General features: G+C 40.7%; 1 protein-coding gene across 2 annotated transcripts in view; it reads left to right on the plus strand.

Moving 5' to 3' along the window:
• BTBD9 (BTB domain containing 9) overlaps positions 1-12,997 on the plus strand; it is a 478,407-nt gene that overhangs the window by 396,484 nt on the left and 68,926 nt on the right. The gene's annotated exons all lie outside the window — the stretch shown is intronic.

A 12,997-nucleotide genomic window follows, 5' to 3' on the forward strand; every position in this document is an offset into this window, starting at 1 on the left:
GCTCTCCCCAAGGCAGTTCAGCTGAGTGCCAAGTCCAAAGACACCAAAACAGTTCACAGGTAAGGTCTTTCTGGTTTGCAGTCTCGCTGCTACTGAACTTACAGTTGTGGGCGGGTTTAGACGGATTGAACACACGCGACCACTTGCCGGTTTTCCACTGTTTTAGTCCTCCTCTTGGGGTCCAGAAGTCTCTTGCTGACTCCCTGTGTCCTCTCAGGGGTGATGATAGGCAGATCCCACCAGCCAGAGATGCCTGGAGTCCTATCTCCCCAGACTCCCGGTGCCCAGATGCAAGGAAGCTGTTACTCGGCTGCCATCTTGCTCCGCCTTCGACTCTTTCTTTTTTTATATATTTTTTTGTTTTGTTTTGTTTTGTTTTGGTTTTGGTTTTGTGAGACAGAGTCTTACTCTGTTGCCCTGGGTAGAGCGCCATGCTGTCATAGCTCACAGCAACCTCAAACTCCTGGGTTCAAGAGATCCTCTTGCCTTAGCCTTCTGAGTCGCCTGCTAGTTTTTCTATTTTCATTAGAGATGGAGTCTTGCTCTTTTTGAAACCTGATCTCCAACTCCTGAACTCAAGGGATCTACCCGCCTCAGCCTCCCAGAATTGTAGGATTACAGACGTGAGGGACTGCACTCTGCTAATTTTTAATTTTTATAACTTCTGAACTGTAAATGATATTTTATACCTATTTATTAATTTACCAACTTTGCTAACTCCGTGCTATAAAAAAAGAAAAATTTAGCTTGTTTAGCCTCTCCTCATTTTTAGTACTATGTACATAGTATTTATCTTTTAAAATTGAACAGTATACTTAAACTTCTATTTTTTATTTTTTCTTCTTTACTCTTTAAACCTCTATTTTTTTTTTTTTTTTTTGGTGGACATCAGTTACGGACAGCATTTCTTGATTCTGTGTTAATGAAGAAATTACCACCCAGCCTATAGTCCTGGCACTCTGGGAGGCTGAGATGGGTGGGTTGCTTGAGCTCAGGAGTTTGAGACCAGCCTGACCAAGAGCAAGACCCCATCTCTACAAAAATAGAAAAACTAGCCAGGTGTGACAGACCTGTAGTCTCTGCTACATAGGAGGCTGAGGCAAGAGGATTCCTTGAGTCCAGGAGTTTGAGGTTGCCGTGACCTACAATGCCACGGCACTCTAGCCAGGGGCAACAGAGTAAGACTCTGTCTCAAAAAATAAAAAAGAATGAAAGAAATTACAGCCCCTATCTTTCCCTCTTATTTTTCCCCTTTCTCCTTCCTATCTTCTTGTAGCTATTTTACTATATTGACGTTGTAAATATAGTAAAACTATACTATATAAATGATACTTATTTTTTGTTCTATAAATTATAGTTAAATCTTCCATGTACTAACTACAGTTTGTCCCAAGAAAGGGAAGCCACTAAGAACTTGTAATATTATGACTAAACATTGTTCAAGACATATCTAGTAATTGACTGTATCTAGAACGAAGAACATAATTGTTCTATGTCACTAAATTTGTGTCCTTCTTGGAAGAATTGTAAAAGTTAAGATGAAATAGATTAGATTTTCTTGTAAGTCCTCAGAATTATTCTATGTGTTTAATAGCTTCCTATTAGCCAGCTTTTTGTTTTATTGACGTTCCTAATTTTCCTGCTAGAGAAGCTTTCTGAAGTTCCTTCTTTTTCCTGCTAGAGAAGCTTCTGAAGAATCTCTCTATAGCTGTGGTCCTAAGATTTCTTTTTCTTTCCTATCTAGATTGGTAACCCTGTTTCTTTTATTTCTTTTCTTTTTATAGAATGTGGGGAAAAGGTTAATAAAACCCTTTCCTTAAGATAAAAATCATCCCTGATTGGCAGATTACTTTTGGCCTGGGAGTACTGTAAATATCCATACCCATATTCCACAAAAAGAAAAACAAATTGAAGAAATAATGTTACCAACCTAGACAGGAAAGACAAATTCCCAAAGCTGTAGCTTTGGGCCTCTCTAAGTATGATGACTTCTGTAACGGGGCTTATTCCTTGTCATTCTGGGCTGGCTATGTGCTTCTGGAGCTGTTATAAGGGATGTTAGTTTCTCTTTGGAATGTGAAGCCTCTAAGCCAGAGTGGATCCAAACCTGCCCATTGTTGAATCTTATTTGAGCTGTGACCTGAAGGCCAAAAAGAAGAGCTCTTGGACAGTTGGGTAGACTACTGCTATGAAGACTCCTTCTGGGAAGGAAGTATCTAATGCTGTCCTGGTAGCTTGCTTTGTTTGTCATTCTCTCTCCTCGCTGAATCTGCAGCCACATATAGCTTGTTTATGTCTTTTGAACCTGAGCATTTTAGTTAAGATAGCTTCTGGGTATGCACTGCACAGAGTAAATCTATAGCTAATGTTTTTTGTAAGAGAGAGGATCTTGCTCTGTCAGGTAAACTAGAATGCAGAGTTGCAGTTACTGCACTCTACAGCCTTGAACTCCTGGGCTAACGTGATCTTCCTGCCTCAGCCTCTCAAGTAGCTGGGACTGCATCGTGTGCCACCATGCCTGGTTAATTTTTCTTAATTTTAGAAAGAAGGATCTTGGGCGGCACCTGTGGCTCAGTCGGTAAGGCGCCGGCCCCATATGCCGAGGGTGGCGGGTTCAAACCCAGCCCCGGCCAAACTACAACCAAAAAATAGCCAGGCGTTGTGGCGGGCACCTGTAGTCCCAGCTGCTCAGGAGGCTGAGGCAAGAGAATCGCTTAAGCCCAGGAGTTGAAGGTTGCTGTGAGCTGTGTGAGGCCACGGCACTCTACCAAGGGCCATAAAGTGAGACTCTGTCTCTACAAAAAAAAAAAAAAAAGAAAGAAGGATCTTGCTATGTTGCCCAGGCTGGTCTCAGAATCCTGGCCTTAAAAAATCCTGTCTCGGTCTCCCAAAGTGTTGGGATTATAGGCATGAGCCACCATGCCCAGCTTATAGGTAATTTTTTAAAGAAAATTTATGTGGAAAGCAAATTTTCACAATTCTTGCATGTCTGAAGCATAGTCTGGGTATAGAATTCAGTTTTTTTAGAAGTTTGAAAACTTATATTTATCGCCATCTAGCATCCAGTGTTGCTGATGAGAAATCTGATAGCAATCTGGTTCTTTTTCTTTGTAGTAATTTTATTTCTCTCTATAGAAACCTTTAGGGTCGTCTCCTCAGCCTTGGTGGTCTTAAATTTTATAATGACATGCCTAGGTGTGGGTCATTTATCATTCCTCCTGCTTGTTTGTTTCAATATGGAAGTCTGCCCAGTTGCTTTCAATTTGTAAATGAGTAAAATTTAATATCCTTAAAATTTTTGAGAAGTTCGCCAAAATTTTTCATTTGCTAATATCTACTCCAGTTTTCAGTGTCTTTATAAATATATTTCCTTTGCATTTCTTTAATGGCACATCAGAGGGAAATGTGGCTACAGTCTCAGGCATCTTGAACCTGAACGCCCATAGCACTGTGGTATGGGCTGACTTGTGCTCAGCTGTTGATAGTTCTGATAATCCCACATCACTTTCTTGTCCTTCTTTGTGCCTTGCTCTGCCTCTGCCATGTTATATAGTTGTCTTGTTTGCTGCCACAGTGTACCCCCCCCACTATAGTGACCTAATTTGTGGTCATTTATTAAGCCATTTTCATGGTCCCATTAAATAATAATTCTGTGTGCCAAAGTATTAGTGACCTCAGCCATCATCTAAGCCTTCCCTTGGCAAACATTTTTGCAAATGTAAGTGATTAGATATGAAGAATTAGGTAATAATAAAAATTTTCTTTTCTTTTCTTTTTTTTTTTTTTTTTGTGTGTGTGTGTGCAGTTTTTGGCCGGGGCTGTGTTTAAACCCGCCACCTCCGGCATATGGGGCCAGCACCCTATCCCTTTGAGCCACAGGCACCGCCCAATAATAAAAATTTTCTACTTGAGAATTCTGCAGTCCTAATCTAGTCCTACCTGATCTTTATATAATAGCTTTTAACTTCTCCATATTATTTTCAGAATAAGTTTATTTTCTCAACCTAGGCATTTATTAAAAATGACATTGCAAAGAGTTTCTGATAACTTTAAAGAACATTTACATAGTAGGATTTTTTTTAAAAACAGTGTACAAAATTATAGAAATATTATTGCAAGTAAAAAGAAATATGGAAGAGGAAAACCGAAAGGAGATATGCCAAAATAATAATGATGATTGCCTTTGTATAGTAGGAGTATGGAAATTATTTCTAATTTTCAACATTTTTTTTGACAATGTTAATGTATTTCCTTTAAAATCTAAAAGAAAACGTCATTTGAAAAAAAATTTTTCTTGCTGCAATTCTAAATGTTAGCTGTCCTTGCCATTATTTGAATAGCATATGCTAGCAAAGTAGCTTGATTTATTCACTTCCAGCAGTAAATCAAAAAAATTAAATAAATGCCATACACAGAGATATCCCAGTCAGCTGCCTATAAGTTGATGCCACTTACCCAAAGCATGAATTGTGCTTCCCTGAAAAGGACATTTGAACTGCATTTTCCTAATGCTTCGAAGCCCACTGCTTCCAGAGTGCTTTTTGCTTTTGCCTTTTTTGGACTCCTAAAGTGTGGTCTCATCTGGGATTCCCCTTGGAGGGGCCTGTCCTACTTAGGGGGTTGGAGCACCCTTTAGAGCAGGCAGTCTCTACAGCGTCCTAATGGTAGGAAGTTTCTCCTCTATGCCTTCTCCGAGAAGCTCCTTGGCAGTATCTGTGTCACCTGGAAAGACCTGTCAGGGTAGTTGGTCTTTAATGTGGTTATATTCATACCTGAGGAGCATTTTGTGTCTGCCTTGTTGAATGTCCTGTCACTTAGTCCTGTACTCTGTTTCTGGATCGGGCTATTGCTTCTGCTTGATACAATGGCTGAAGACAATGGGAAAAATTAAAGGTGGAGCATTACAGTCTCAGTAAACTCACCCTAAGTGTAGCAAGATTGAGAAATGGTACATTTATTTATTTACTTATTCATTCATTTTGTTTTCTTTCTTTCTATTTTATTTTATTCTATTCTATTCTATTCTATTTTTTATTTTTTGAGACAGAGTCTCGTTAGAGTGCCCTGGCATCATAGGTCACAGCAACCTCACACTCCTGGGCTCAAACAATTCTCTTGTCTTAGCCTCCTGAGTAGCTGCCATACCTGGCTATTTACTTATTTTTTTAGATAAGAGTCTCACTCTTCTGCCCTGGGTAGAATGCTGTGGCATTATCATAGTTCGCAGCAACCTCAAACTCATGGGCTCCAGAGCTCCTTTTGTGTCAGCCTCCGAAGTAGCTGGGACTATAGGTGTCCACCACAGTACCTGGCTAATTTTTCTAATTTTTCAGTAGAGACATGGTCTCACTCTTTTATTTTTTTTAGGCAGAGTCTCATTTTGTCACCCTCGGTGGAGTGCTATGGCATCACAGCTCACAGCAACCTCCAGCTCTTGGGCTTAGATGATTCTCTTGCCTAAGCGTCCCAAGTAGCTGGGACCACAGGCACCCCCACAGCTCAGGTCTCACTCTTGTTCAGGCTGGTCTCGAACTCCTAAGTGCAGGCGATCTCCCTGCCTTGGCCTCCCAGTGTACTGGGATTATAGGCATGAACCCCTTCACCCAACAAAAAAATGGTACATTTAACCCTACACAATTTACTTTGCCTGTAATTTTTTTGCATCTTCTTTGCCATTGTTAGTGAAAAAGTTGAGAGTGCCTTCTTTTCACCTACTTTCTTAGTTTGACACTTACCAGGTTGGCTTGGCTCCAGGAGGTCACTGCTAATCATGTGATTTGGATGTTTGAGTAAGGGACTGGGTGTCACTGATGTGGTGCAACAGAAAGAGAGCAGGCTGTAAAGGAGGAAATGTCTTCACCACTGATGTGACTGACAAGAAAGCAGTTCATAGTTAGTGTTAAGTTTTAGCTTCCAGGAAGAGACTGAAGCTCTTGACTATCCCATGGATCCCTCATTGAAATATTACTAATTCTTGTGAGTTTCTGCTGTGGTAACAGACGCAGCTGTTCTCAGATTTCTCTTTCCTGCCAGGTTGGAGGAGTATGCCTGCTTGTTCCTTCTAGAAGTGTGAGCCAATTAATGGGCTCTGGTTGTGTAATTGTCACCTTTGAAATGCTCGATGAAGATTTTATTTTTCTCTTTTCATACTTAATTCCACTTTTCTACATAGCATTTGACAGTAATGAAAAAAGCCAGTCATGTTCTTTCAATTTTTTTTTAAAGGGCAAACATTGGTGTTAATTTTGTCAAGAGTTTTAGAACTTGAATGACAAAGAAACATGTACCTATAAGAGGAATGGAAAAAAGCAAATAAAGAAGAAGAACCCCTAAATTCAGATCACACACACACACACACACACACACACACAAGTCAAGTCTGATACGTGTGCTAGGCAGATCCTTGTGATAGTAACGAGGTATCAGATGCTCAGGCATCTGTCCGCTAGACCATACCTGAGGAAACTTGTTAATCAAACTTACGGGGTTATGAAGTACCATGAGTTGGCAAATAATTTAGAATAGAAAATATCAATAGGATGGTAGCCAATCATGCCCACACAATTACAGGGGACTTATTTTTTGTATTGCAGAAAATTTGTATGCAAAAAATATGGAAAGGCACATAGGAAGTAGATTTTGATGCTAAAAGTGTGTGACTTGCCTTAGTTCTAAATTTAGAGCTATTAGTGTATTCTGTGGACCCCCAGTGGGAGGCTCCTCCCTACCCAGAACATTTGACTTTGAAAAAGATGGACAAAACAAGTCCTCTTGGGTAGCAAGTGATTGCGAGAGAGAATCTAAGAGTTCCCATTTCCCTCTTCCTTCCTTAACCCAGGAGCCACATTATTCTGTGAGGCTAATCATTTTTTTCCAATGCTTATTATTTTAAAAATGAAGCAGACCTCAATAAAACTTTCTCAGTCAGCTGTGTGAGCACACTTTAAACGTACATGGTCAGAAATATTTTTCTTTTATTATGGAAATAACTTTCATCTTAATATTAACGTTCCAAATGACAAAAATAAATCAAATCACACCAGTTCAACTAGTGTCATTTCTTTCCTGCTCTGCTCCACTCTACTGATGGGCCTCTCTGCACCCTCCCATGAGTTTACTTTACTTATGGTATCCAGGGTGGCACTTTTCAAGCACAACTCTGGCATTATTCCTGCTTAGGACCCTGAGATGCTTCTCGTTGCTCTCTGGATCAAGACTAGAATTCTTTTCATAGCCTAGAGAACCCTACACAGCCTGGCCCCTCCTGCCTCTTTAGACCCTCCATGTCACTCTCTGTGCTCTCCAAGTTCCCATCTCCCTGGCATCCTCTCTCTTCCTACCATGTTTCACATACTGTCCTCTGCAGAGCCTTTGCCCATGCCAGATTACCCCTGTCTGGAGCCCATTCCTGAGAACGTTTTGTTCTCAGCTCCATGGCCACTTTCTTAGGAAACTCTGCCCCGATCACACACCTCAATCAGACTGCTTTCTTATCCCCCTTTTGTGTAACTGAGCTACTTTTCCTTCACAGCCCATACTGCAGTTTGCAATGGCTCATTATGTTCCTTAGCATGGTTATTAAATTACTGTTGTTTTGGGCGGCGCCTGTGGCTCAGTGAGTAGGGCGCCGGCCCCATATGCCGAGGGTGGCGGGTTCGAACCCAGCCCCGGCCAAACTGCAACAAAAAAAAAAATAGCCGGGCGTTGTGGCGGGCGCCTGTAGTCCCAGCTGCTCGGGAGGCTGAGGCAAGAGAATCGCGTAAGCCCAAGAGTTAGAGGTTGCTGTGAGCCGTGTGACGCCACGGCACTCTACCCGAGGGCAGTACAGTGAGACTCTGTCTCTACAAAAAAAAAAAAAAAAATTACTGTTGTTTTTCCCCACTGGAAGGCAAGCTCCACAGAGCAGGATTTGGTCTGTTTTACTCACTCTTTTATCCATGGTACCCTATCAAGGGCCAAGCATTTGTGGGGCTCAGCATGTACTTGTCATCAGAATAGATGGATGCATGAGTGCCATCACTGTCTCTAGTCATGCATGTGACTTGGTTCCATTTGTCCTGTGACTGTCTGGAGCTGTCATTGTCACAGAGCTCAGTCAGGAAGTCTGTCCATCCCAGCTTTCTGTACATGGAGTAAGGAAAAGATGGTGGGAGAGAATAACAGTTGCTCCTGATGATGTAGTCCTTATAGACCAGCAGTCCCCAACCTGTTTGGCACCAGGGACCAGTTTTATAGAAGACAATTTTTCCACAGACCAGAATGGACAGTGGGTGTTCGGGATGATTCAAGCAGATTACATTTGTTATGTACTTTATTTCTATTATTACATTGTAATATATAATGAATATACAACTCACCATAATGCAGAATCAGTAGGAGCCCTGAGCTCATTTTCATGCAACTAGACAGCCCCAGCACCAGCATCACAGCTTCAGCTCCACCTCAGATCATCAGGCATTAGATTCTTGTAGGAAGCATGCAACCTAGCTCATCCCCCACATGCTTAGTTTACAGTAGGGTTCATGTACATAATAGGATGTAACAGGAGGCTGAGCTAAGGCAGTGATGCATGCAATGGAGAATGGCTGTAAATACAGATGAAGCTTTGCTTGCTAACTGCTCACCTCCTGCTCTGGGGCCCAGTTCCTAACAGGCTATGGACCAGCACCAGTAGCACAGCCCAGGGGTTTGGGACACAACTATAGACAACAAATGTCCTCCTGACTCTTCCTTATTAATCCAATATGGATTCATTCATAACCTTATTCCACAGATTTTAATTAATATTGCCAGAGATTCAGACACAGAGTGACACAGAGGGTCTGGTCTCTATATCTATCTTTTTCTCTCAAGTTAATGACTTCGATCTGCTAGTAACAGTTTAACAATTGAGATTGTTTACTGGCTGGAAGTCTAGTACCTCTTTTTTTTTTTTTGATTGTTGGGGATTCATTGAGGGTACAATAAGCCAGTTACACTGATTGCAATTGTTAGGTAAAGTCCCTCTTGCAATCATGTCTTGCCCCCATAAAGTGTGACACACACCAAGGCCCCACCCACATCCCTCCTTCCCTCTTTCTGTTCCCCCCCCATAACCATAATTGTCATTAATTGTCCTCATATCAAAATTGAGTACATAGGATTCATGCTTCTTCATTCTTGTGATGCTTTACTAAGAATAATGTCTTCCACGTCCATCCAGGTTAATACGAAGGATGTAAAGTCTCCATTTTTTTTAATGGCTGAATAGTATTCCATGGTATACATATACCACAGCTGGTTAATCCATTCCTGGGTTGGTGGGCATTTAGGCTGTTTCCACATTTTGGCGATTGTAAATTGAGCTACAATAAACAGTCTAGTACAAGTGTCCTTATGATAAAAGGATTTTTTTCCTTCTGGGTAGATGCCCAGTAATGGGATTGCAGGATCAAATGGGAGGTCTAGCTTGAGTGCTTTGAGGTTTCTCCATACTTCCTTCCAGAAAGGTTGTACTAGTTTGCAGTCCCACCAGCAGTGTAAAAGTGTTCCCTTCTCTCCACATCCACGCCAGCATCTGCAGTTTTGAGATTTTGTGATGTGGGCCATTCTCAAATGCAAATCAAAACAACCCTGAGATATCATCTAGTACCTTTTTTTTTTAACCATGTTTCAAGACAGTAAGTTTTTCTTTTTGGAGGGGTCAAGTGCTTTTAAAACTGTTTGCTAGCTATGCCCTTCTCATTTTGAAAATGGATCTGATTCAAAATCCCAAGTTTATCTGGTTAATATGTTTTAATTGTTCCTCTGGATTCTCAGAATAAAATGTTTTTTTTGTTTGTTTGTTTGTTTGTTTGTTTTTTTCTTTTAACTGAATTTAAACTCTGGGGAGGGATTCTAAACCACTTGCCAAGGCATTCCACATACTTCTCCCAATAGAATAGAGTCCATTCAATAGAACAGGCCTTGTTCTGGAACCCTGGAGCTCTCTATACCTCACAGAATGGCTGCAGAGGGTCCAACCCTAGCACTGTTCAGAGAGGTGCTCAGTTGGAACCTTTTCCATGACCAACCTTGATTAATCCCTTCTCTGAGATGGAAATTGCCAATAAAGTGATACAAACGTGAGAAGTTCCCATCGGGGGCCTCTAGTCAGTCATATAGCCCCAGTGTATGGAAGCAAGCTGAGCACCAGACACCATAATGACAGCCAGAATGGGTATCTGCAGAAAAAAAGCAAAGCCTGTTTCTTGGTCAATGAACAAAGGCAGCAGGAAGGAAAGGCATGGTAGTTTTGATCATATCTTCTTAAAATTTTGCAAAGTGCTTCAGTTTACCAAATTATAGTCAGATGTTAGCAACCAGCCACTGGGTTGTAAGGAAAAGGCTCTATCATGGCAGTCAAATCATGATTAATGCTGGCTCACTTCTATTCCAAAGTGCTAAGGGGCTCATGTTTTCTTCCTATGTTAAAAAAAAAAAAAAAAAAAAAGGGGAATGGGGGGGGGAAAGTGTTTCTATGAATTCAGGGGGCCAGCATGCACACAGAATCAGGTTTTAGAGGAGAAGGGGCATTCTTCCTTAACCATCTGGCATATTCTCTTAGCTTTAGCTGTCTCTTCCATTCGTATTTCCATTGGCCCCTTCTAGAATGGCTGTCCAAACTGAACTTGAAAGATGAAGCTCATCGTCATCTTTCCCCATTAAGCATCTGCTCTGCCATGGTGTCCTTCTTGTGTTGGTGGCAGCCCCCTTCTCCTGGGCGTCTCCTGCCCCTCTGACTCTTTCCCCTTCTTTGCCTTCCACAGCCAGTTAGGTATCATAGTCTTCCTTTTCTACCCTTTCTTCATTTGTTTCCATTCCCATTGCCTCCATCTTAATTTAGACCTTCAAACATCTTTCCTGGAATGTTTATAGTAGCCGCTAATGGATTTTCCTCAGTCTGTACTCTGTTGCTGTTCTGATGTCTGCCATGGTCTTACTGTGATTCCTTAATCTCCTGTATAGGGACCTTTAGTAGTCTACTGAGGAAAGCCTCTGATCCTTGCCTGAGTTATCTTCTGTATCTGCATGACTAGCTTTTCCCAAACATCTTGTTTTCAAATATTCTTCCACATGTTAAACCAGATGTCCAGATTTCAAATTTATAATTGCCATTGTACCTATTACTCTAACCAAACTTTCCAACCTTTATCTCTTTAAGTCTCTCCTACAGTTATGTTCCTACTTTCCTTTGAGTTTGGCCCAATTACTGCTGTCAGATGCACCCATACTTTAGATCAGCTAATTATTTTCTCTGGCTGATCTTCAAGTCTCTACCTAACCTTCAAAACACAGCCAGATGCTCCATGAGTTCTTTATTTTTCTCCTCCCAAACACAAGTGACTACTTCACTATGTGAATATCTATTGTAATTTCCTTACATATGAGGTCAGGCAGTTAAGCTCACGGATTTATCTTAGAAAAAGTGCTACATTCCTCATTGCAGACTATCACTACAGTCACCTTCAAAGTGCTCCCCGCGGCCATCTAGTGACTGTAGTGATATTCATCAATGAGGTATGTATTAATAACACTTTTTCCAAGATGAGTTCTTAAATTTAATTGTCCAACCTCGTATAACTTGATAACCTTTACTCTTTCCTGGGTATGTTGCAGAGAAGGGAGGAAATAAGGGAATAGACTTAGAGGAAGGTTGCTCTTCCTTCCTTCCAAAAGGCAAAATCTGGCCATTTGTCAAAATATATTGGGATTTATCCCCTTGGAACTACAGGGCTAGCTTTTCTCAGGATAGCCTCTATAGGTCTGTAATCAAATCCATAGCTCAACCAACTTCGATTCAGTCTAATGTTTATTGCAGAACCTTAGTCAGTGGAGGCTTATACAACATTGTGAGGGAAATACTGAGGAGACAGGAAGACATTTCTCCTCTGAAGGAACTTTCAGGTTATACAGAACATTTGGGAACTATCTCTTTCTCTTACCTGCACACATACATATGCACACACAGTGTAAATATGAAACATGATACCAGAATCAAAATTTTGTAACTGAATGTACCTTGGAAATCATAGTCCAAGCCTGTCATTTTACAGATGAAAATTTGAGACAAGAAGGCACAGTGCCTTTCCCAAGTTCTCATCTAATGGCAGGCCCTGTGTTAGAACACAGTTCTCACGATTGTGCACCCTTTTCTTCCAGAATTTTGCATGTTCTGTAAGACTATAGTAAAAAAGCAAACAAACAAAAACCCCAAACATGTAAGTGCTAAAGGAATGTAGACATGATCAGAGTATGGAATGGAATGAGGGAGTTTTCCTGAAATGTACATCTTGAGCCTACCCACTTCCTACTAGCCCACATCATAGCTGGGACAACTGATGTTTTCTCAATTAAAGGGACCTATGAACTTCAGATTTTAAAATCACATGAAGGTATAAGTCAGAAATAGACTTGCCTTCCGGAAGGTATGATGAAGACTATAAATTACAAAGAAAGCTATCTGTACTTTCATACGGTTTTCTATATTCACAGAACACACATGTTAATCTGTCCAGCCTATTAACTATATCATAATTCATACTTTAAAAGTTGGGTTTAAAGGTATAGCCTTTATATCATGGTGAAATTTAGATTATTTAGGAGCTCATTATAGTAGTTTAGCCTCTGTTTTTCTTCTCTTTTCCTTTCTATTGCCTACATGAAAAAAAATCATTATACTGTTCATTAGGCCATTTATTAGACTATTTCCTTCCACCAAAAGAGACTTGCATGTATAGTTTTTTTCCTCCTTCTTAAGCCAAGATCCATAAAGCATATTTTCCCCACAATTGTCTTTTTCTTTTCACAATCCCTTAAAACGAATGTAATTGAATTTCACCATGGTATTATAAATTATGTACTGAGTATCAGTAATAAACATTTCTTAGGACGCTTTAAAGTGTAGTTTCAGAGTGATGATTATCTGGAATTGTACACATTTACCAGCTGCTTTGGAGAGAGTTAGTGCTTTCTGCTC

Source organism: Nycticebus coucang, chromosome 9 (assembly GCF_027406575.1).
Source record: "Nycticebus coucang isolate mNycCou1 chromosome 9, mNycCou1.pri, whole genome shotgun sequence".
NCBI classification, from domain to species: Eukaryota; Metazoa; Chordata; class Mammalia; order Primates; family Lorisidae; genus Nycticebus; species Nycticebus coucang.